Raw genomic sequence first — 22014 nt, forward strand, 5'->3', positions numbered from 1 at the left:
AAAAAAAAAAAAAAAAACTTATATAAGGCACTACTGAATGCATATTTCTGAGCTTTGCATGTTTAAGAGTAAAAGTGTTTCTAGTCAGTGCATGTTTGTGAATTGTGTTTTTTATACACAAGGATCAAATAAAAAACATCCTTCCCAAGTGTAAAAGTGAAAGCATAAGAGTACTCTTACAGTTATTGCCAGACTTGCCACCCCATATCTTCATATGGTTATATTTCTCTGCTGGCAAAAGGTGCCTCTCTTGTTATCTCTTTTTGGAGAATGATTGAACTGTTTAGTCAGGTTTTGAAAACATACCAATCAACACATCTTATCTTGATTGTTAAGACATCTGACAGGTTAACAGGGAACTAAAAAATCACTGACAGATTTGCAAGGGTTTTTGCCATATAGCACAAGCATTTGCATACCTTCTACTTTTGTTGTCTTTTTATGACTGGTTTAGCAAGCTGAGGTCTAGGTTGCTGAGGGTCACGCTTTTCTCCCCTTCCCACAACAATGCAGCTGTTGGAGTTGGCCACGGCTCTTTTAAGTAACTACTGGCTGCTCTCTCCTGTGAGGAGTCATGAACTGGCTTAGATATATATCCAGGCAGAAGCTTGTATAGTTCCTCTATTTATTTTTCCTGTTTCTTCCGATAAGAAGGTTAATAAATACTCTGGTAGTTTGACTTCTAGTGGATTTGTAATGTAAAAATTTCTCAGTGTTTTCTTTTTATTTTGTGCTAAATTTATATTCATTTGTGTTTGACAAGAATACATATGACCCTCCTCTATATATTCTTTCAATAACATAGACATGTACATAACGTACATCAAAATATGCTGGGAAGAAAATATGATATGCTGTGTTGGGTTATTCTTCTCTAAATGGTCTAGATCTCATTCCCAGAAAAAAAGCTAGTGTTTCCTGGGGTCAATTGTAAAAAATGACATAACTATATTGGAAAAAATAGTTGTGCATCCATTTACTTTAATAACCTCATTAGAGTAAGAGTTTAATTTACCATAGTTTGATATTTAGATCACAGTATCTAAATGAATGTAGCTCACTTTGATAGTGCGATGATTGTACCTATCCTAATGAATAGTTTTATGACTGATTAGTTTGACATCAGCAGAATTATAAGACTGTAAATTACAATTCTGGAATTCAGTGTGTGTTTTTTTTTTTTTTTTTTAAAAAGGCAAGGAGCAGGGTGCACTTTAGTATACTGCAGTATCTTATAATAGAACCATTTTCCAGGGTATAAGTTTGAAATAGTTTCCTGGGAAGCCGTTTCATGCCTGAAGAAGCAATCGTCTTGCTTTGTGTGTATGTATGTGTACAGAGTTTTGGTTAGTGTGGTGTGTGCTTTTTCTTTTTTTTGGCCTTTTTTTTTTTTTTTTTTTTTGATGAGTATGGTTTATTCATGGATTTGTCTTGGTATCAAACCATTCTCATGGGAATTTTCAGTGGTCAGCTCTTAATGTCTGTAGCCGTATTTGTTTGGTGCAGTGCATTATACGCAGAACTAAAATGGACATATAACCGTTCTGAAGTTTTCTGGTTATTTGCCTTATCTGCAGCTCTTGATATTTAGGCATCTAAGTTAATTGATCTAATTTATATTCTCATTATTATATAACTTAACACATATGATTACATACAATAGTTAGATCAGTGTTTCTGCAGGTTTCAGGGTCTTTTACTGTCACGCCCATGAAACATACCAGTCATGTGCATATCAGTGATGCATTAGTGAACTGTCTGCCATTCCAGTGTAGTTTATAGTATTTTTGTATAAAAATAATGCATCTTTTTGGCTGTAAATCTTTGAATGATACGGTCCTAGTTCTTTAACATTATATACATGTATTCTGTATGTATGGGTGTGCTGATAAGGGGTTAATATTGATTTTCACGTTCATTAATCAAATGCAAGGAATCATACTTAAACTACTGTACAATAATATTGATCACTATCAAATAATAAATAAACTTTCTGTTTTGTAGCTTGAAGATGTGTCCTTTGGGAAAAGTTAAATCTAAAGAAATGATCGTTTGGTGACCAAAGTACTCTCTTGAATCAAGGCCTTCTTTTTCATTGTAATTGGAGAGCTTTAAAATAATTCACATGAAAGGATACAACTGAGACTTGCAGCATTTCAAACAAGAACACAGCAGGAATTTCTGAAAAGTATTCAACTATGAATATGTAACAGTTGCGTTAAAAGGTGAAGGTAACGTTTATATCAATGATATCCCCAAAATTAAGGTAGTATTTGTAAGAAAAATAATCCAAAGCCTTTAATATCTACATATAGTCTTTAATATTTACAATTATTCATATTGCATGTATTGAAATAAGGTCAAGTTGTTTGGGGGGGGGGGGGAGGGAGACTTTGAGTACTTTCTTACTAAGTATCACCTACCAGCTGATAGTAGCTCATAAATGAGAGTACACCTTACTTTTATTTCACCCTCTGAATAAGATGATCTTTATTTCCTCTCATGAGGAAAACATTCATTATGTTTCTGAGGGTGCTGAACTTTCTCACCTGCGTTATGAAAGCAAGCCATTAGGAGCTTCTTGAGGATACGCATGACATGCCTTCGTCTGAAGTAGCCCTGGAGTTCCTGGCGTAGCCTTGGTACCCTGACCTGTGCAGAAAGGGAGAGCTACATAAAGACACCCAGGTTGTCTTGATCCAGGAGTTGTGTTAATTTACTGTTCCATTCAGGTTAATGTACCCTGTTCAGAAAATCTCAGACGGGAAGATTATCCCATGTAGACCTTCCATTTCCTCCAACCTCTGTCCTTTTGCTCCTTTCTTAGTGAGCATGAGGATTAAGTCTTTCCGATTACTTTGGGCAGCAGGATACAGAAGGGTAGGATAAACTTAGTCTTTCTCATTGCAGTGAATGAGAACTTTGGTCAACATGCAACTGCTGAAGCTTGTTAGCGGCTTTAGTCTGTGTCTTAAATCCAAACACACAAAAATTCCTGGATTTTTCTGTTCAGTTTCATAATATGAAGTCCAGAGTTCATTGTGAGGCTGTGTTTTTCTGGTTTTGAAATCAATCCATTTTATAACATATGTGGTTAAAATTGAGTATGTGGCACACTGGAGGAAGGGCACATGCCTAACAAGTCACTGCAGGTTCCTTTTTCAGTCTAGGAAAGCTGAGTTGCCTGGTACTTTTTTGTTTTGCTGTGTTTTGTTTCTTTTTCCCTCTAGAGACTAATCTGGAGTATCAGATTATTTTAATCTGACAATTTTAGTCACTGAGTAGATGCATATTATGAACAAAGTATGATTAGAATATGTATTTATGTTCTGTATTTGGTCTGCATGTAACTAGTTTGGGGAGACACTTTTGAGTTTGCTGAAATGACAGTGTAGATTTATAGTAGAAATTCTATTTAGAAATGTTTATTTGCAGCAGAAATCCTGCTGCAATGTGGATACCCTCATAAAGAGTGGTGGGTTGCTTTTGTGAGGACAAAGAGGGTTGAAATGAAGGCAGGAATATTCCAATACTTTGTTTCCTTTTGTCTTTATTTTTGAGGATTTGCAATTGGCCAGGTCTCAAATAGAATAGCTACATCTCTTCAGCAGTCTTATTGTGTGTGTGTGTGTGTTAGCCCCTGAGGCTGGATTAGCTGGACATCTGGTGCTGGAGATTTTCTGCTCTCCTTTAAAGAGGAATGAGTTGCTGCCATGCCATTCTTCTGATGTCCGTCCAGAAGATTCTGTAGTCACTGAAACATGCTGAGTTGTTGGTTTAGTTATCCTTGCAGGTTGTTAGAGACGAAACACAAGACAGGAGTTGCCAGTCTGATGACATAAGCGTGTACTGAATATTCCCTAAGGGTTACATACAAATGTGACCTGTTTAGTAATAAAACATCATTTCTATACAGAAGCTGCCTCAGTGACTTTTGCCTATGTCTGGAAATTCCAGAGTTGTGATTGTGGTCGCTTTTGACAGTTAACACACAAACAAATGCAAGTGCATTGTAATACCTTTTTGTCTAAAAAGCAGGGCATTGTGAACAAGTGCCAATCAAATCTGGCACCAGTGGGTATTGGGTTTGGTACCACTGCCTGTCATTGACCATAAATACGTTGTGTCATATACTACTAACTAATTTTTCTAGTAGAAAATATAACAGCTGCAGTTAAAAAGAAAAGTACACATAAAAACAAATAAAAACTGTGATGGGTACATTTTTGGGTATTGCTAGGCAGTCTAATGCCTCTGTTTTGCACGTTTATCTAGGGTTCAAGAACTTGATCTTTTGCACAGCTGCATTCAGAGTTCCAGGCTTCGTCATTGTGCCGTGATGTTCAGTGAATTTGGTTTCCACAGTGGTGTGAAACGTGATCCTGAAAGTAGTGATATTTTTTCATAGTAGTGCTATCCTGAAGGATTATTACTGATCAATTAACAAAAGATTTGTATCAATTGAACACACAAATCTTGCTTTCATGACAGCAAAAATGTTGGAAATAAAAAATCAGAATTGTAGAATTGAAAGTTTTCAGAATTTCATTTTATGGGTAATATAATAAAACTTTATTTTTGTCACTTCAACATGAAATTGCACATTGCTGTATCTGAATTTTATAAAGAATAGTGATTCTAGTTGAATTCTAATTTTGAGTAACTTTTTATTGAATTGATCCTAAGCTAGTTACAAATTTGAATTTGAAATGGTGGAATTGCTTAGCTGGTTTGGGGGAAGTCCGTAAGGCGAAGCAGTAGATATGCTTTCTGGTTAATTGTCCTGTAAGGGACCTGTATGAACTGCTAAGGAGTCTGAAAATTTGCAAAAAATTAGTCATTATAGTCACTGGTATAAAATGTTATTTTCACTTGAATTTCATCCCAAGAGTAGTAAATGCTTGTTCCAGACCATTTCCAAACTGCTCTATGTTGATTTCCCCCCCCCCCCCCCAAGGTTTACTGCCACATATTTATTTTGATGGAACACTGTTTTGTAAGGAAATGATTAATTTTTTGATTCATTGCTTCTTTTCAAAGTATATCCTAAGATAGTACAATTTTTAACACAATTTAGAACCAAATTGGAACTAAAAGTCCCACCTCCCAAATTACTGAATTTAAAAGAATTGTAGGTTATTTTCATTATTTTATTCTTGAGTTTGCAAGGCCAGTTAGCCTACTGTACAACCCACAACTAAATGCTTTTTATAGAATTAAGTCACGGATTACAGGAAACCATTTGATGCTATAAAGGGGATGCTGCAGTACCACCTTTGGTAGTTTACTCATCTTGACTTCCGTCTGCCTTTCAAATCATGTGCAGATATTAGTATTGGCTATATTGGTTTGGGAGCCGTTTTCTCCCAGATGTAAAACCATGAGTAAAGAGTAATTGCGTTTGTTAGCCATGTATTTCATTCAGAGCGGAATTACTCATCTAGAGAGGAAAAAGTATGATGAATGTATTTGTTGTGAAATGCTGGCAAGCACACCTGCAAAGTGCGGTTTAAGAGCCTGATAGACAGTGATGCTAAAATTATGTGGCTAAGGAAAACATCAAAATTTCCATTGTATTCACGTCAGGTATCCTGGACAGCCCTGGTTTTACATATAAAATGATCTTGTTCTAAAACAAGATCTTGGTGTTTTTCATAGATTATTGACGTTGTTGAGAACAGTGGCGTAAAAAAAAAAAAAAAGGCAGGCAAAATGTTACAATTTATTAGATGAATAAAAACTGAAATGGAGCACAGCATTATACCTCTCTATAAATTCATAGCGCACATGCATCTTGTTGTCTGTTGGTTCCCCTCATCCCAGGGAGGATGTGATAGAACTGGAGAAGATTCAGAGAATATCCCTTGTAGTGACAAGGGATAATCAGCGGAATGGAAGTGTGTTTTTAAGAACAGTAACTCAGTTACGCTAGGAACCTTTGACCCTTAAGAAGAGGGTAACTGAGAAGAGGTATGAATGACATGGAAAAAGAGAACAGGGAGTAGTTGTCTCTTCCGGTTTGAGGATTATGGGCTATTAAACCAATTTAGTAAGTGATTGGATCAGAATGAATAAAGAAAATGATTCTTTGCACAGTGGGAAGTTAAGATGTGGAAGTCCTTGATCCAGTGCATTGTAGATACTAAAATTTGCATGGGTTCAAATGGAATTGGACAAATAGATGACACTCAAATTATCAAGGCTTATTGTATACAAAGAAACCATTTCTTGTGAAGAAATTGTTGAGCCACATATCACTGGATGATAGGAGAGTGTTCTGAAGGAATATCCCTATGTCCGTGGCACTTCCTTATAACCTTCCCCAGGCATCTGCTGATGAGTGCTTTTGGATACCGAATATTAAGCTAAATGGACCTTTGGTTTGACCCTTTATTTCTGTTCTTACAAACTAGACCCCTCTTGAGTATCTGTAAAGAAGGATTAAAATCCAAAAATGAAAAGGGCTTATATCTACTTCCAAAAATATATATAAATTAAACAACCAAGAGACATAGTACATCTTACGACTTCTTGATTCTGATGTGATTTTTATGGACGCAAAGACACAAAGGCTGTATCTCAGACTGAGATTCCACATTAGGTTAAGTGGGGTTAGCCCTCCTAGTTAAACTGTTCTGTTTTTTTCCAAAGACCCTATAAGTTCTGAATTAATTCATAATCAAATTCAAGGAATCAGTGAGGAAGTAGCTTTTTAGTGTCATTAACCTGTTGATAATTTATGGGAAAGGACTTTGGAATCATACAGTTTGGAAGGGAACTCTGGAGATCATCGAATCCAATCCCTCTGCTCAAAGTGGGATCAATGAGAGCGGGTTGCTTAGAACCTTGTCCAGTTGCGCTTTGGGCATCTCCAAAGATGGAGATACTATAACCTCTCTGGACAACCTGTTCCAGTGCTTAACTAACTCCACCAGACAATTTTTTTTTCTTATGTTTAAATGGAATTTTCTGTATTTTGATTTCTGCCCTTTGCCTCTTGTCTGTTCACTGGATACCACTGAAAAGAATTTGGCTACGTTTTTCTTTACTCTCTCCCATCTGGTGTTTAGACACCCGATAAGATCCCCCCTAAACCCTCTCTTTCTGAGGCTAAACAGTCCCACTTCTGTTAGCCTCTTCCCATAAGATACATGCTCCAATCCTTTAATCGTTATATTGGCCCTAAATCATGGCCCTGACTTCGATCTTTTTAAAGCCTATTGATTTTTAAAAACGAGATTTGAGGGAGTGGATAGCTCTTTTTTTTCCACTAAGCTTTTTTGCTGGATTTGATTACTTGTAATTTAATTAAAATGGCCATGTGAAGGAGATTGGCGATTTCCTAGTTTCGTGGTGATTCTTACAGAGACTGATATACTTAAGAGGTGCCTTTATCCTTAAGGATAGAATTGTTCTGTATCATGTGTGCAAGTAGATATTAAATGCTCTGAAAAGGGGTATGACCTAGTTCACTTAGACTGATAAATGTGTGTATCTTACAAGCCAGTCTTTTCGATTGACATAGATGTTGAGCTCTTGTGTAAAATCTGAGTTTACAACTGTCAGATCTGTCAGAAAGTTGGTTTGCCTTTATGGAATAGCTTTGAATACAACAAAAATGCCTATAGTGCTGATGAATGTTTAATTATATATCCATCATTTTCCCGGTAAGAGAAGAAGCTCCATTTTTATCTTTAGAGACATATGAAATACTTTCTTTCAATATATCTCTTGTCTTTAAGAAGGACTTTAAACTTCTTTGTCTTATTTTGGGCAGTTCACTCTAAACGTGAATTACTGCATCCTAGCTATCTAAATTTCTGTACCGTTTTGATCAACCATAGTATAACCTTCATTTTCTTTTAGTGTTATATATTTTTATTGTACTATTTGAACTATTTTAATATTCCTCTTCAGTAATAGTTGCTTTCATGATAAATCAATGTCTATTTCTATGAAAGTGGCAAAATTGCTAAAATCTGTTGTATTAAAGATTTTTCACTTCTTCATGTCAAGTATTAGCTGACTAAATTCAGGAACCTGAAAAACAATAAGTATAGCCCCAGATAAAGCTTACTGAAAAAATGTCAACTAGAAAAAGGAGCTAATAATTATTTTTAAAAGAATATATATTTCTTTACGTTCAGCTGAGTGTATATTTCTAAGTAGGCAGCAAGCTCAAAAATCTGATTGTCAAGTTAGAGGAAGAGAATCTTGAGGGAGCAAAGAGGCTTTTAAGGTAAAGATGGAGACGTGCCACTTTAGTACTTTTAATAATTTGATTCCATATAATTTGAGATCAGGTTGCAGTTATATATTGGAAGTGTAGAGTAGAGACCTTTTGGGGAGTCCTGTGGACTGTGCTGCTTGAAAATTATCCCTTTGAGCATTGATGTGTCATCTTCTGAGCTCCATGGAATAGTGCTCCCTCCTCAGTTCAGTCTGAGGTTATAGTGGAGGTCAGAGTCTGGGCTGGGGTGAAAACAAAGAGTAGAGAACTTCGAGGACTTTTGTAGGCTGTTACAGGTCATATATTTGGATGAGGACTCCTCTCCCTCTGAGAGTGGGTGTTTTCTTGCCTTGGGCTCCGCAGAGGACGATGCCAGCTCTTTCTTCAAGGACTGTCTACTCTTTACACTTCTTTTCTTAATACTTCTACCTTTATTTAATACATAATTCTCAATATTTTGAATATACATGGAAATACGCAGTGAATATAGAAGAGATTGCTTTTGAGCCATGTGTTTGTATTGTCTGGCAGCAGAGATTTAAGCCAGAACTGTACATGATTCGCAAGGGAATTGTTATTACATGCATTTTCATTAGTTATTTTTCAGGAAACTTATGTGGGTGTACATGCATGCATCCTTTCCAATCTAAAACATGGATTTTTGTAACCAATCATACTTTTGATACAGTAATGTGAACTAGTTGTGTTTCTTATCACTTGTTACATGTGAAGAACTTAGTTATTAAAAACTATGGAACAGGCATCTCCTAATCCAGCTATACTTTCTGTGCTTTGAGGCCGTAGACTATTGTAAATAGAGTAGAAGGGCTTTGGACTATTTAGAACAAGAAACTAGAGACTTGGACTCTATTTCTGGCTTTACAATAAAACTGCCATGTTTTGGCATTCTTTTGTTTTTGTTTGTTTGTTTTTTCTTTACAAAATATCTTAGAAGGACTTTCAGATCTCATTATCAGTCCATGGCTGCTCTAAATGAACTTCAAGAAATCTGTTGCTTTGATATTTTAATCTTAAGTGAGTTGTGATCTCATGCAGGCTTATGGCTTTTCTGTTGGTCTTCTCAAGGGCACTTTCTGTTATTCCATGTTGTAAAGTATGTTGCTTTAGGTATGTCTTTCTATTATACATAAAATGTTGAAATGATAACTTTTTTTTACATGAAGTTTGTTTTTGTTTTTTTTTTCCTCCCTAACCTTTGTGACTATATCGGGTTGGAAAGTTGGTGTGTTTCCAGAGGCAAAAACACTGGTTTGTCCTCTTACTATAGAATGAACATTCAAGGTTTTTTAGTGTACTTAATGACCAGGGCCTAATCATGTTATCTGTTCTGCAAGCAGTCCTGTTTTCGGAGGAAGTTCTGTGTACCCCCTTCAGAATGAGTGATAACTGCTCATGTAACTAAACACTGCAAGTTTCTTCTTCCTCTCCTCCTCAGTCAGTGCTTTTTTTCTTTCTTTTTTTTTTTTTTTAAAGCAAATGCTTTCTTTTGCAGTTTTTGATGGGCCACAATACGTTCAGATAGCATACAATCTGTGTACAGGGTAGGAAAATACATTAATAGCATATGAAGACCTTTCTGGACATGCAAACTGACAAATCTACGTGCTTACCCTTACTTGAAAAATGCTACTGAATAGCTATTGCTTGAATTGAATTGTTTTTCTATGGAAAAGTAAACTGTTATAGTAATTTTGCAGTGAAAACTGCTGGTTGAAAGCTAATTTGTAAGAGGGATTGAAGTGAACTGAATTACTTTGCTAGTGCAGTGTCTGCAAAGTATTCTGACTCCGCACTAACTGGGAGCTAGAGCTCTAGATGTGATAGTTGCATACAAATTAGCTCAGCAAGCTTTTCATTTAGCTTCTGCAATATCATATTTGCATATCCATAATCAGTATGTGGTTGAAAGAGGAATGACAATTCTGGTAACAGTAACCAGTCAGCACAGAGGGACCAACACACAGCAAGAAGACAAAACTTGCAAGTTAACGGTGGCTTGCCGATGCTCTCTGTTAATTCAGCCAAACTTACATCCCTGTCGGTCAGATTCTTCGCATTCATCTTTTTGTGGTGTTACCCCTAGGCATAGAAATTGCTTTTAAAAACAATGACTGCTTTTGAATTACAAATTAAATGTGCTAAAACAACATAAGATATCCTAAAATCTTGAATTGCTCTTCTGTGAAGTTCAGTTAATGCTCTATTCACTTTTCATTGGAGCTTCAGGTGTTATGCCACACCAGTACCTAGAAAGCCAAGTGGAATTGGAAAACCGTCTTATAAGTCACAATGCATGTTAAGACATGTACGTGCATTACAATCTAAACAGTTCAGACAATTATTAAAATCTCTTTTGCAGATGTGATCTTGATCAAGTGACTTGTGTTCTAGACTTTCTACCTGTTTTTGGACAAATATCTATCTGTGTAGATAGATGGTTTTTCAGTTAACATATATTTTTTTCCTATTTTCTCTTCCTTAAACAGTAAAGTAAAATAAATATAAACTGAATGCATGAGTATTAGTTAGTTATAACAACATATTTTTATTTGGGTATATTTAATAAAACAAAAAAACTTCTAGAGTAGGAGTCGAGGGTCTCAAAGAGACGTAGGTGTCATTCACAAAACAGCAGTATGAATAAATATTTACTGAATTAAGGACCAGAACCTGGGAGTCCTCTCTAGCACAAGTACCCTGATTTTTGGTCATTGTTTCCTGGACCAATGCATATCTGTTGATGGTATCATTATTATTTTTTTCTGTACATATACTCCTTGCCTGAGTGCTTTAAACATTGGACTGCTGACTTCAGAGAACAGTCTTTCTCTCTTCCTCTTTCTTGTTCTAATTCTTTTTTTGTGTCTTCTGTAAACTCTGTCATGACTTAAGCTTCCATGCTTCTAACACAGACTTTTTATTTGGAAGTGCCAATATGAGTCATGGTAATGTATTTAATTCTAATGGAAACTATTAACTGAAATCAGCTAGAATTCACCTGGTACTTTGAATGCTATGAGGTTGCTTTTTTTTTTTTTTTTTGGTTAAGAATACAAAATTATTTTGATTTAGCAACATTCAAGCTGTGATTTTGTAACTGAAGTGAACAATTTCTTGCAGCTTAAAATCAAAATGAGGATCAAAGTAGTTCAAAAAGATGTGTAGATTATAAGTACAGTCTTAATTCTAGAAGAGCTATTGCAGTGTGCTTTTTGCAAGGGCTCTGAGTCTTCCTTTTCATGGCATGGTTGAACTTCTTCAGAATTTAGTGGTCTCTTTTGCCAATCATGTCCAAAGAGATTGGAAAACATAATGAAATAATTTAGTCCCTTAAAGTGAGGGAAACATCATGTATATACTACACTGACTGTGGGTGCAGTGTCATTGTTTGTACACAGCACTCTTATCAATCTTCCACGGGGAAAATGGTACAACAGAACTACTTACCATGCAATGACTTGTTGATCACGAAATAATTGAAAGAAGCATCTAATGCTACTATTTCAGTTTAATGCTAGAGGGAACACAGCAAGCAGTAGTGACAATTGTAACTGTGTTAATAGCATATAGTGTTATGACTACTTCTGATTGTTTTTAAATATTATTGGTTAACTTAAATACATATAATTTATGAGTATTACTGTAATTGCTCTGACTGGTGTCAAGTAAATCAAAAACCCCTCTGTATTAGAATGAAGTGGAATAGTACACTTTACACTTTGGCATGGTGCTGCTCTGAGCTTGATTTAGCCATGGCGTCTTTACTGAATCTTCTAGTATTGAGAAACGCTGCAAAACACCATTGTCTCTTCTGTTACAGTTTACACAAAGGAAGTATTTGGCCTTGAACTGAGATTTGGATGGCAGCAGTTAAGGTTTGAGTAGTCACAGTCACAGAGATACAGTGTTGCTCTTTTCCATTAAGTTTTCCTAATTCAGCTGATGACGCCTGTGTATGCTGGCTTCAACAAAACTGAGAGTGGGACTGGAAGCTCACCTTCTCGTGCAACTTAGCAGAAACTTCACTTAGGACTGATAACCTCCCAAAATGCTTCTGGAATATACCTTTCCTTTTAAGTGCGGGTTCTGTAAAACCAGGTGGTACTGGGTAAAGGCGTGATTTCTCTGTTTATGGATTACAAAGTAGGTATCTAGATGTTGCTGAATATATGTGGTACTTGCTGTTGATCATATGCAAGTATTGTTATTGATGAAGTTTTACCTTGGCAGGATGAGAGAGACATAGCAAAAGCTGTTTCCCTCCTTGTATATATAAGCCAGAATCTTTCTGCTTATCTACCCTGGCAAACACATTTAGTAGTCTAATAAGAGTAAAATCCTGCCTCCAGTTTAATTTGCTTTAACTGCTCAGTTTCTGTCATAAGTGGTTCATTCAGTTTGAGTTTCCCTAGTGGTTTAACCCGCCATGTTACTCAAGAATCGTTTTCTCTCTTCATCAGCTGTTTCTGATTTGAGTTAGATTTATTTTCCTGTGTCATCATTACTTCCCGCAACAAAAAGTTATCTTAGGCTACTATTTCTCTTATGCTGCATCTGGGTGTCACTAGAGGGGCATCTGGGATTCTTTCGGATTCCGGGATTAGTTGCATTGAACTCAAGATCATCATTTGTCAAGTATGAGAATTTATCAGAGCTAAGCAGTTCTACATGTGTGATGGACACAGAACAATTAGCACCAGACAATCTGCAGTATAACAAAGCTAAAAGGTATTGTAAAAAACTGAAAATAAAATACACATACCAGAGCTCTGTGGTTAAGGACCCTTTCCTTGTCCTTATGGACCATCCCTCTGGTATAGTTTTCCCTGGATTGTTCTCACTGTGCTCAAGCTGGTTCAGATTACCAAGACGGTTCAGATTCTCCCTGGCAATTGGCACTGGGCGTCCCCACTGATGGGTGGGTTGCCGGGTTCGTCGGCCGGCTGACAGTGAGTCCCACTCCACACAGAGGTACGTGGCTTACTCTCTTGTATCCTTCCTGGGCTTAGTTCGTTATCCAATCGATCAATGCCATACTGCACTTAGACAATAGAACCGATGGCCTCAGTCAATAACAGTATGGATATCAACAGGATGGCCAACAAGAAACTCAGCAATATGATCAAGAGATAAGAGTACACATAGCGATGGATATCAGTACGGATATTCAACAGATAACCCAGTGCAAAATTTCACAGTACCTAGATGCCTATGGTGCGAGTCTGCAGTGTCACTTCTCCTTTGCTGACTAGGTGTGCTCAGCCCTCATGGGGTCACTGGGGGGCTACTGCAACCCCACAGTGTGTCTTTGGCTGTGGTGCACCCAGGGCTTCTAAACTCTTGGGGAGCACCCCAGAGCAAACCCCTCTTCTGTGGGCTGCACCATCCCGAGTCCCATGCTTGCCTGTGTGGCACCTATCAACCTGTAAGGAAGAGATACAAATTTGTGATGTAGCTCCTCTGTAAGGTCCTGAATGGAGATAGTAGAACAGCAAAAGAGATAGTGGATACTAGTATTTCCTTAGTAGTTCTCCTACGTACTTTCTTCCCTTGTCATTGTGGTATACCTTGTGGTTAGTCATTTGTGGAAACGTGAAGTTGGGAAAGTTGCTTCCACTTTATTCTGCTGTTGTCCCTGAAAGGTGGACGTTTTGCTGTTTGGTTCCTCCCTTCCAGCAAGGTGGCGTGTAATGTGAAATAATTCTTAATTACCAGGTGGTATGTCAACCCTTTTGGCATTGTTGGATGAATGAAATTTGCTATAATGATCTAATCCTTTCTCAGGCACCTGGTAAGAGACTGAGTGACAAAGACTCATGCTAAATATCTGCTCTCAAGGAGAAGACCTTTCTCTTTGAAATTCTTAAATTCAGCTCCTTCCATGCTTCTTATTTTCTTTGCCCCTGGGAGAGCAAGCTGTCTTGGAGTCTTGTGGAAGTGTCTATTAACTCTGAGTACAGCAACTCTGAGAAACACGATTCAGCCTGTGACACACACATGCTGTCTCTAACCTGCTAAAGTACAAATAAGTAATCAAGACAAGTGAAAAATTTACAGCAGAAGGTCTGTGTCATAGAGTCAGCACTCAGCACACTTTGCTGCTGTTAGGTGTCTCTCAGCTTGACATCTGATGATATATCTCAGACATGTGAGACTAGCAGAGGCTAGAGAGATGGGCGTGTGGGGTACAGTTAGCCAGTTTAGAAGCGTGATGTGAGAAAAGCTCGACACCTGGAAGGGAAAGTTTCTGTAGTCTTCAAAGAAGAATGCTATCCCTGATGTATTCTGATGGCAGACGACAACAATTTCATTTCGTATCATAAAATGAAGTATACAGGGCTAATGTAGACCTGAGAACATGGCTGCGTGGATAGAAGGGAATAAAAAGAGCTTTCCTGTAAGAGTTTAGCCTTTATACTTCCTGGCATAAACAAGGAACTTGCTCTGCTCTTAGTAAATATTCTTGCTGTCTGCAAACACCTGAAATAGTTCTAGTACTTACGCAGCTATATGAAGCCTAACTGTTGAGTAAGCCTGGACAAAGTGTAGCAAACATTTCCACATCCAAGAACAATGACTTTTAGCAGTGGATGAAGAAGTTGCAAGTGTATGTTTTGGCTTTGATGTGGCTAAATATTTCAAACTACGGAGATTTGAAAGAATTTGGGAAATATTGTAAGAGAAAAATCATCATTTCCCATATCAGTCTAATAGATAATTTTTCCCACTAGGTTTTAACTTGTTTTATAGAGGAATGGAATATAAAGGCTTATAACAAATTCAAAATGAATGTTAATTGTACTTCTTCTGACTTTTCAGGTTTTGAAACTTGTGACTGCATTAGTCATTTAGGACTTTGTCCGAAGAGTAAGTCTTGACTAGTAGTGTGACAGAAAGCTGATTTCTAAGATTCGGCATCTGAAAACTGCTCATTTATTGGTAATTAGGGAAGCTATAAATTCACTATTGGTTTATGACCCTAATCAGCAGTTGCTTGAGAATTAAGTTGACAACTTAAAATTAGTTTGGTAAAAACACTAGGGATGAATCTTAAATTGTGCATGTTTACTGGGCAATATCACTCTTCTGTGATCACAGTTTTGTAGATATAACAAGCAACTGATTTGAACTTAATTCTTTTTTTTTTTTTTTTCCTCCTCCCACAGCAGGTAAACTTTATGTAATGACTATGAATAGTTTAGGGCAACCTTTTTTATGTGACTGATACTGTGATTCCCTATTGTGGAGGTAATCACTTCAATTTGAGTATTAAGTGAAGAAGAATATGAAGAAGAAAAATAAACCCTACTGTTTCAGGGCAATTTATAATGGCACAACTGATCCACATTCCATTATGCTGCTTCAACGTTACAGCGTAGCATTGCATGATTTATCAGAGTTCCAGGGCAGAAAGACTCATATTGCACACTCTTTACCAAGATTTCCATATGTAAACCATTGCTTTTTGTGGCTGTTTGATTTTATTAGTTCCAACATGTGACAGATTGTACTGCAAACCTAGTTTCAGCACCATAAGCTGATCAGAAAAGTATCAGAAAAGCAGTTTTAACAAAGGCAGTGTGTAAGGAGACAAGTCAGCAAAGGTACAAAATAGTTTAATGGTCTGTACATTGCTGGTGAATGCAGAAAAAGTGGGTCAAGATAACCAAATATTGGATCTATACTTCCATGACTCTTTTCTTTCAGTTGTTGAAACGCGGAAGGTATACAACTGTTTTGTGCAGCGTCATCTGTGAGCTTCCCTAATGCTGCTGCTCACTGGTCTTGTTGGCCTCTGCCTCACGCTGTTTTAGTCGCACTATTAATTGCTAATAATTCGAACATATGCTCTTTAGAGGGCAATAACAACTGTAGAAATGTTGAAAGTACCACAACAAGGCAGCAGGAAGAGCTAGCTGTGGGTTAGAAGCAAGTGCTCCTAATGCATCTTTCTTGGCCAGCCAATTAAGTGTAGTATTGCAGCGAATGCATTTCTGCTCTGATTAAACACTGAATTTGTGGGAAAGACATCTGTTTGGCAACTGTGAAAGCAGTTTACTTCAATGAATTTGCACAAAATCCCAAATGTTGCTCAGCATTATATCATTATGAATGACAGCATAGAAGCATTTGATGTACTTTGGAACAGTACGGAAACTGAGCTTATGGCTGATGTTAATGGAGAACACCTATCTCTAGATAACCTTCCTATTAACCTTACTTGAAAATGTGAAGTGTAGCTAATCTTTGCTGTGCCTTTGGCTATGTTTGCATTCATAGTAACGTAGCGTAGTAGAAGAGGGTCGGTAGTGTCAGAAACTTGGGCTTGAGGACCTGATGCCCATATTATATACATCTGGCAGGATTCAATCTGTGGATTTGAATGTATGTTAATGATTTGATTACTTTAAACATGATTTTGGAATTTTCTAATCCAACGGTTTTTTGGATTAGAGCTGTCGGAAAGGAATTCAGTTTGGGCAGTCTTGGACCACTCTGCAATGCTAACCAAAATACAGAAGGAAAGGAAAAACGTGAGTCTTTTTTCTAAAGTTTTAACTAATATCAGCATATTAGAACTTCAAAAAACTTGCACACATACTGAAATACTCTTGGAATCTGTGTGTCAAACCTAGTCTCCTCATCATTATATAATTAAAATGCTGAGTTAAAAATTGACTCTTTGATCCTTGATACCCTTCTGTTTAGGGTCCCTCAGAATTCTGTTCCTCCCTTGGTCAGAGAGGAATATTTGAAATGCTGACAATTAGAAGAAAAAGTTGTAGCAGTTCTGTAGTTACGCAAATGGTTCATGATTTTTCTCATATTTGATTACTGAAAATTCTTTCCTAATTAGTTTGTGCAGTTAACTTTTGATGGGTGAATTATTCACAGAAAACTTGGTATGTGAATCTGAAGTAAAAAACAAGGAATCGGGAGAAAGGAAAGACTTTATTGTATATGTTCAAGCAGCAAATCAAATTAACAAACAACTCGGGGATAATTGCTTTTAGGTACTAGAGCACTGTGAGCAGATCACGCACGCTGGAAAACACACCTATTGGCAAATATTTAATACTGCTTAGTCTTCTAGCTCTCTTCTCTGAAATCTGACTCAGTGGTTGAAAGTAGCAGTATGGAGGCTTGGGTAGACTCTGGTACTACTTTAACCTCTGCAAGTGAAAATACAGTCACGAGCGTATGTTGTCTAGGTCAGAGAGACTTAAAGCCTTCACTGGATTTGATCAGCCATCTTCACGCCAGTAATTTTTAAAGCACTTTTGTATGAGTGGCTCTCAGTTCAAGAACCCTAGCATGTTATTGCCAGATTTAGATTTCTGGGGGACCCCTTCCTCCTGGGAAATTTCTAATACCAGAAGGCTCATTGCTTGCCTAGAGCTAATGGTAAATACTAAGCAGTTAAGTTGGTAGCAACACATATACACTTTAGAATTATAGTTAACACAGTACTGATTGTCATGTAGAAAGATTATTTGGGCGTAGGAATGACTACTAATGGTGGATGTCAATGGTTTCCGGTTTCAGTGCGTAGAACTTAGCTCTTCTTATAGGATTTTGTTAACACCTATCACTGAAGGTTAACCTGATCTCTGTAGCATAGGAAGTTAGAAATGTTGTGGCAGGCTTAAGATGATGAGTGGGAAGACAAGATGGAGAATCTTTCAGCCCCTTTGCGTCCACCTTTCTCTCTACCATTTGGTAGAGAGAAGCGGGAAGAGTTATAGGGATCCAGTAAAAACAGTGGTAATGATAATCAAAGCATCTTTCATCTGTGTTACAGTGCTTTTCACTTCTCTGGCTGTTAGTCAAGAAGCTGCTTTTAGGGGGTAATGAATTCAACTTTCAAACATTGTACCTGGGGCTAGGTAAGTTATCTTAATTTTTCAGGACTGTTCAGAGGAGGGTACTACTCAACATGGATAGACTGTACCTTTGCTGCTGTTTGGTAGCATGGCTATATCCATATCCACAACCATATTTCTGGTTGTCTTTTGTTCCCTGCTAGAAAGTATTTGCATGTGCAGTGTTTTAGTTTTAGGGCAACGTCCTTAAATATTTAACAGTGAATACTACAGCGTGGCCTTGGTCTTGCTAACGCCGATTGGCTAATGCAATGCAAGTAATAAATGTAAAATGGATAGGAATACAAGAATCTGGCCCTTAGTGTATTGGTTCTTAGGTTGCTCTCTGGTAAACTAGTGCTTGTGGTGCTTAGCCCCTTCACAAAAAGGCTATTTGAGATTCTTCTCTTCTTAGAGCATCCTAACTCGCCTCCCTTGTTTCCTCCCTTATCTCAGCCTTTTTACTTTTAGAAAGGAGGGGAGAGAGTACTGAAAAGGTACTAAGCTGTTCTGTTTGTACCAGTAATATTGCTGCATGTTTTTAATCAAGAGTCAGTTCACCTCAATTGCTTTCAGGAATTAAAATGGACTTTTTGTACTGCGATTGCTGATGAGGAGCAGCCCCTTCCCATTTTGTGCATAATTCCACGGAAATCATTCTGCAGAGAGCTAGATTTCTTACCTTTGAGGCACAGGACAAAGACAGGATTGAACGTGGGTAAGGAGAGCAGGTCAGCTCTTTGGCATTCAGCTCACTGTGGGCCACAGGCAGGCTATTTTTGTAGCAACGTAGATGGTTAGTAGCTGCAACAGCTTTTTGTGAGTGGAACATTGAATTTAGAGCTTGAATTCCCTTAAGACTGTATCTATGCTTTCCTGGGACACAAAGATTCCCAATAGAAGACCCCTCTGCCCTCTGGAGCAGAATACTGTGGCTGTTTTCAGTACCCTTTTTGGAAAAGAAAGGAGTCCTTAAGTTCTGTCTTCTCACAGCCATGTCCTTAATGCACATTTACTAAACTTTGCAAACAGTGGGGGAAAGAGTTTGAGGCAAGGGTTTAAGCCTCAAAAAGGTGGAAAGAAGATACAAATGAACTAGGAACCTTGTGATATGTTTTGGGATTTTCAGTGCCTGCTCTCAGGCACTGAAGGCTACCTCTGAGGGCTAAATGCTTTATGTTAAGGGCTAGTCGCCTCTGTTGAATGCAGTCCTATTTTCTTTTTTGTGTTTCCCAGTTTTGCAAATTTTATTTAGCTCATCTAAGTAGAGCAGTTGAGTTGTGTGGTAGATTCAGTACAGATTGAAGGAAGCAAAGGTAACAGGGGATGGTGTGTGTACACAATGAAAAATGCTCTGGAGTTTTAGGTGTATAAATTAAAGGTTTGTCATGGTGGTTCTTCAGAGCAAACAAAAGGTGAATGCTGACTTGCATTCCTGTAGGTGTGGCACGCAGGATTCCTGTGGTCAAAGCTTGTGCAGAAATGACTCCGTAATATCTGGGTGGCTGCATTTGGGAGGGAAGTATTTATCTCTGGAGCTAGGTAGTAATACAATGTATTTTCAGGCAACAGTTCTAAAATCACATGCCTGCTTCTTCCATAGAGCTTACAGCTAGAATCAGGTCCTTGTTAGAGAAATCCAAAAACTCCAAATGCAACATAATACATCAGTATGACACTGGAATTTAGACACCTAATTCCCTTTAAAACCCTAATTTTCAAATTAACTGGAAACTAGATATGAATTTTTTTAATCCTACGGCTATAATATGTCTATTTTATACACAGACTTTGTCACTAAATTGTAACTTTGGATCTGAATTCTCAACAGCTCAGGAAATACAAAAGCCAGATTTGGCCACCTGCATTTTCATCTCTTTCTTAATTGCCTCTAGTATTGCAATTGGAATTACATGCAAGATGGAAACTGGAAATAGTTAAATTCTAAGAAATCAATGGGAAATAAGCAGTTGAAGGAACCTAATGCTATCTTACATATCTTCTGGGTTTTGATGTGGTAGAATCTGCTTTTAATGTAGAGAACTACTCCTTGGAATGATTGTTTCATGATAGTAAGTTGCTAAAAATTCAACACAGGCCTGGTTTATGTCTTATTGATATAGCATGTAAAAAGTAGCTAAAAATTCATGAGAACAAAACAACAAAAAAGATGCCATTCCTGCACTCCTGAACTCTGGATCCATTTTTATCTATTGGGTACAGTATGTGTGGTGAGTCATGATCAGTAGTACTGCTTTAAAAGTTAGCCCAAAGTAACTTCATCAGCCTCTGTGAAATCACAGGAGGTAGAGCAAACAGCCCAGAGATTTAGAGACAGCAGATGCTAGTTAAAGGGTATGGGGGAAAATTTATTAACTTTAATAAGTTTTGTTTAAACATCACCGTGAAGCAGACCCATCGGATAAGATAAAAACTTGGAGTAGCATGAACAGAGATAAAATAAAGTGAGGTCAGCATCATGGTAGCCATTTTTGCTGCTTTGATGTACAATCTGTTCTTTATAAGATACTTAATGACTGTTAAATAAGAAGGAAGAGTAAAATCAGACTCAAGGAAATTAATTTTGAAGGTCACATTTTTGAGTGTCAGAAATCAGATATATGTATATATAAGGAAAAAATCTGTTATCAAGACTGTTAGTGTTCCTTTGCACAGATCTTACTGCAGATTTCTTTGAAGGCTGAAAACAAGATTCCTGTATAATGTCACTTTTTTGCCATTCTAAATCAATTGCTGTTTTATTTTGCATCAGAGGAAGAGAAAGTATGAAAAGAAGAAAGTAATTCTGAATGAGACAGGAGCAGTTTAATCTTTCACACGGTGGTTATGTAGGAAATCTGGTTAAGTTTATTTTTTCGAAGAAATTGTAGAGGAGAAGATTGAAGACGAGGGGAAATGTTTAGAGGCCTAGTTTCTACCCTGAGTTTCATATAAACAAATAAATGACTAACTGAATAAATAAATAAATGCTTGTAACGACTGAATCAAATCTCTCTCATTTATACTTTTAACAAATTAAAAAAGAAAAAAAAGTCACGCTATCAGTCGCCTTGGTATGTCAGGAGTGCTTCTCAGATGGAGAAGTTACATGTACTTGGCGTTATCTGGGAGTTTACCAGAAAAAGTAGTTCTTAGCTGGACTGGATGTATTCAGGGATTTGCCTCATTGGTTACAGAACTTTTTTAAGGCTGCAACATGTAGTTCTACATTTTGAAAGAGTTTTCTGCATTAAGAACAAATACAGTTTCTGAAACTGGTATTTTACCATAGGAATTGAATTCATGTTCAAAAGATGGTTTCCCTGAAGTTTTTATCAAATGTTCAAGTGCAAGATAGTTCATTATTCAGTCTAAGTATTAATTAATTTGAGTATCTGTTCTTGCTCATACAAATACATTAGAATGTGGAAAACCTTGAGGAACTGCAACACTGGAGAAAACTGTACAGGTGATTCTGAGATAAGACTTAGACCTCTGCATTCGGAGCTCGGGCTGAAACCATACCACAGTCCTGAATCTGGAATAGGCTCCCTCTGCTTAGATAGAAGAGTCCCAGTCTTAAGCATTTGCTTTTTTCCCCTATGCTGAGGAAACAGATCCTTACTTGTCCCACTCCTGGCAGGAGCTTTCAGCTAACAGAAAAATTCTCTCCTCCTTTTTCTCATCTGACCTTCAACTACTAGTAGATGTCGAAGGGAGGGAAGGAGATTGATACTATGCAAAATTTCAGTTAGTAGCGGGGGCAAAAAAACTTGTGTGGAAAAATCCACCAGAAGTTGATGATAAAAATGATCAGAGTTTGTGAACCATCCTGTCCAATTTTATTCCGCAATTCTGTAGCGGAATTGAATGGAAACCTTCAGAAAAAGGTATGAGAAG

The sequence above is a fragment of the Struthio camelus genome, chromosome 11, assembly GCF_040807025.1.
Source record: "Struthio camelus isolate bStrCam1 chromosome 11, bStrCam1.hap1, whole genome shotgun sequence".
Lineage (NCBI taxonomy): Eukaryota > Metazoa > Chordata > Aves > Struthioniformes > Struthionidae > Struthio > Struthio camelus.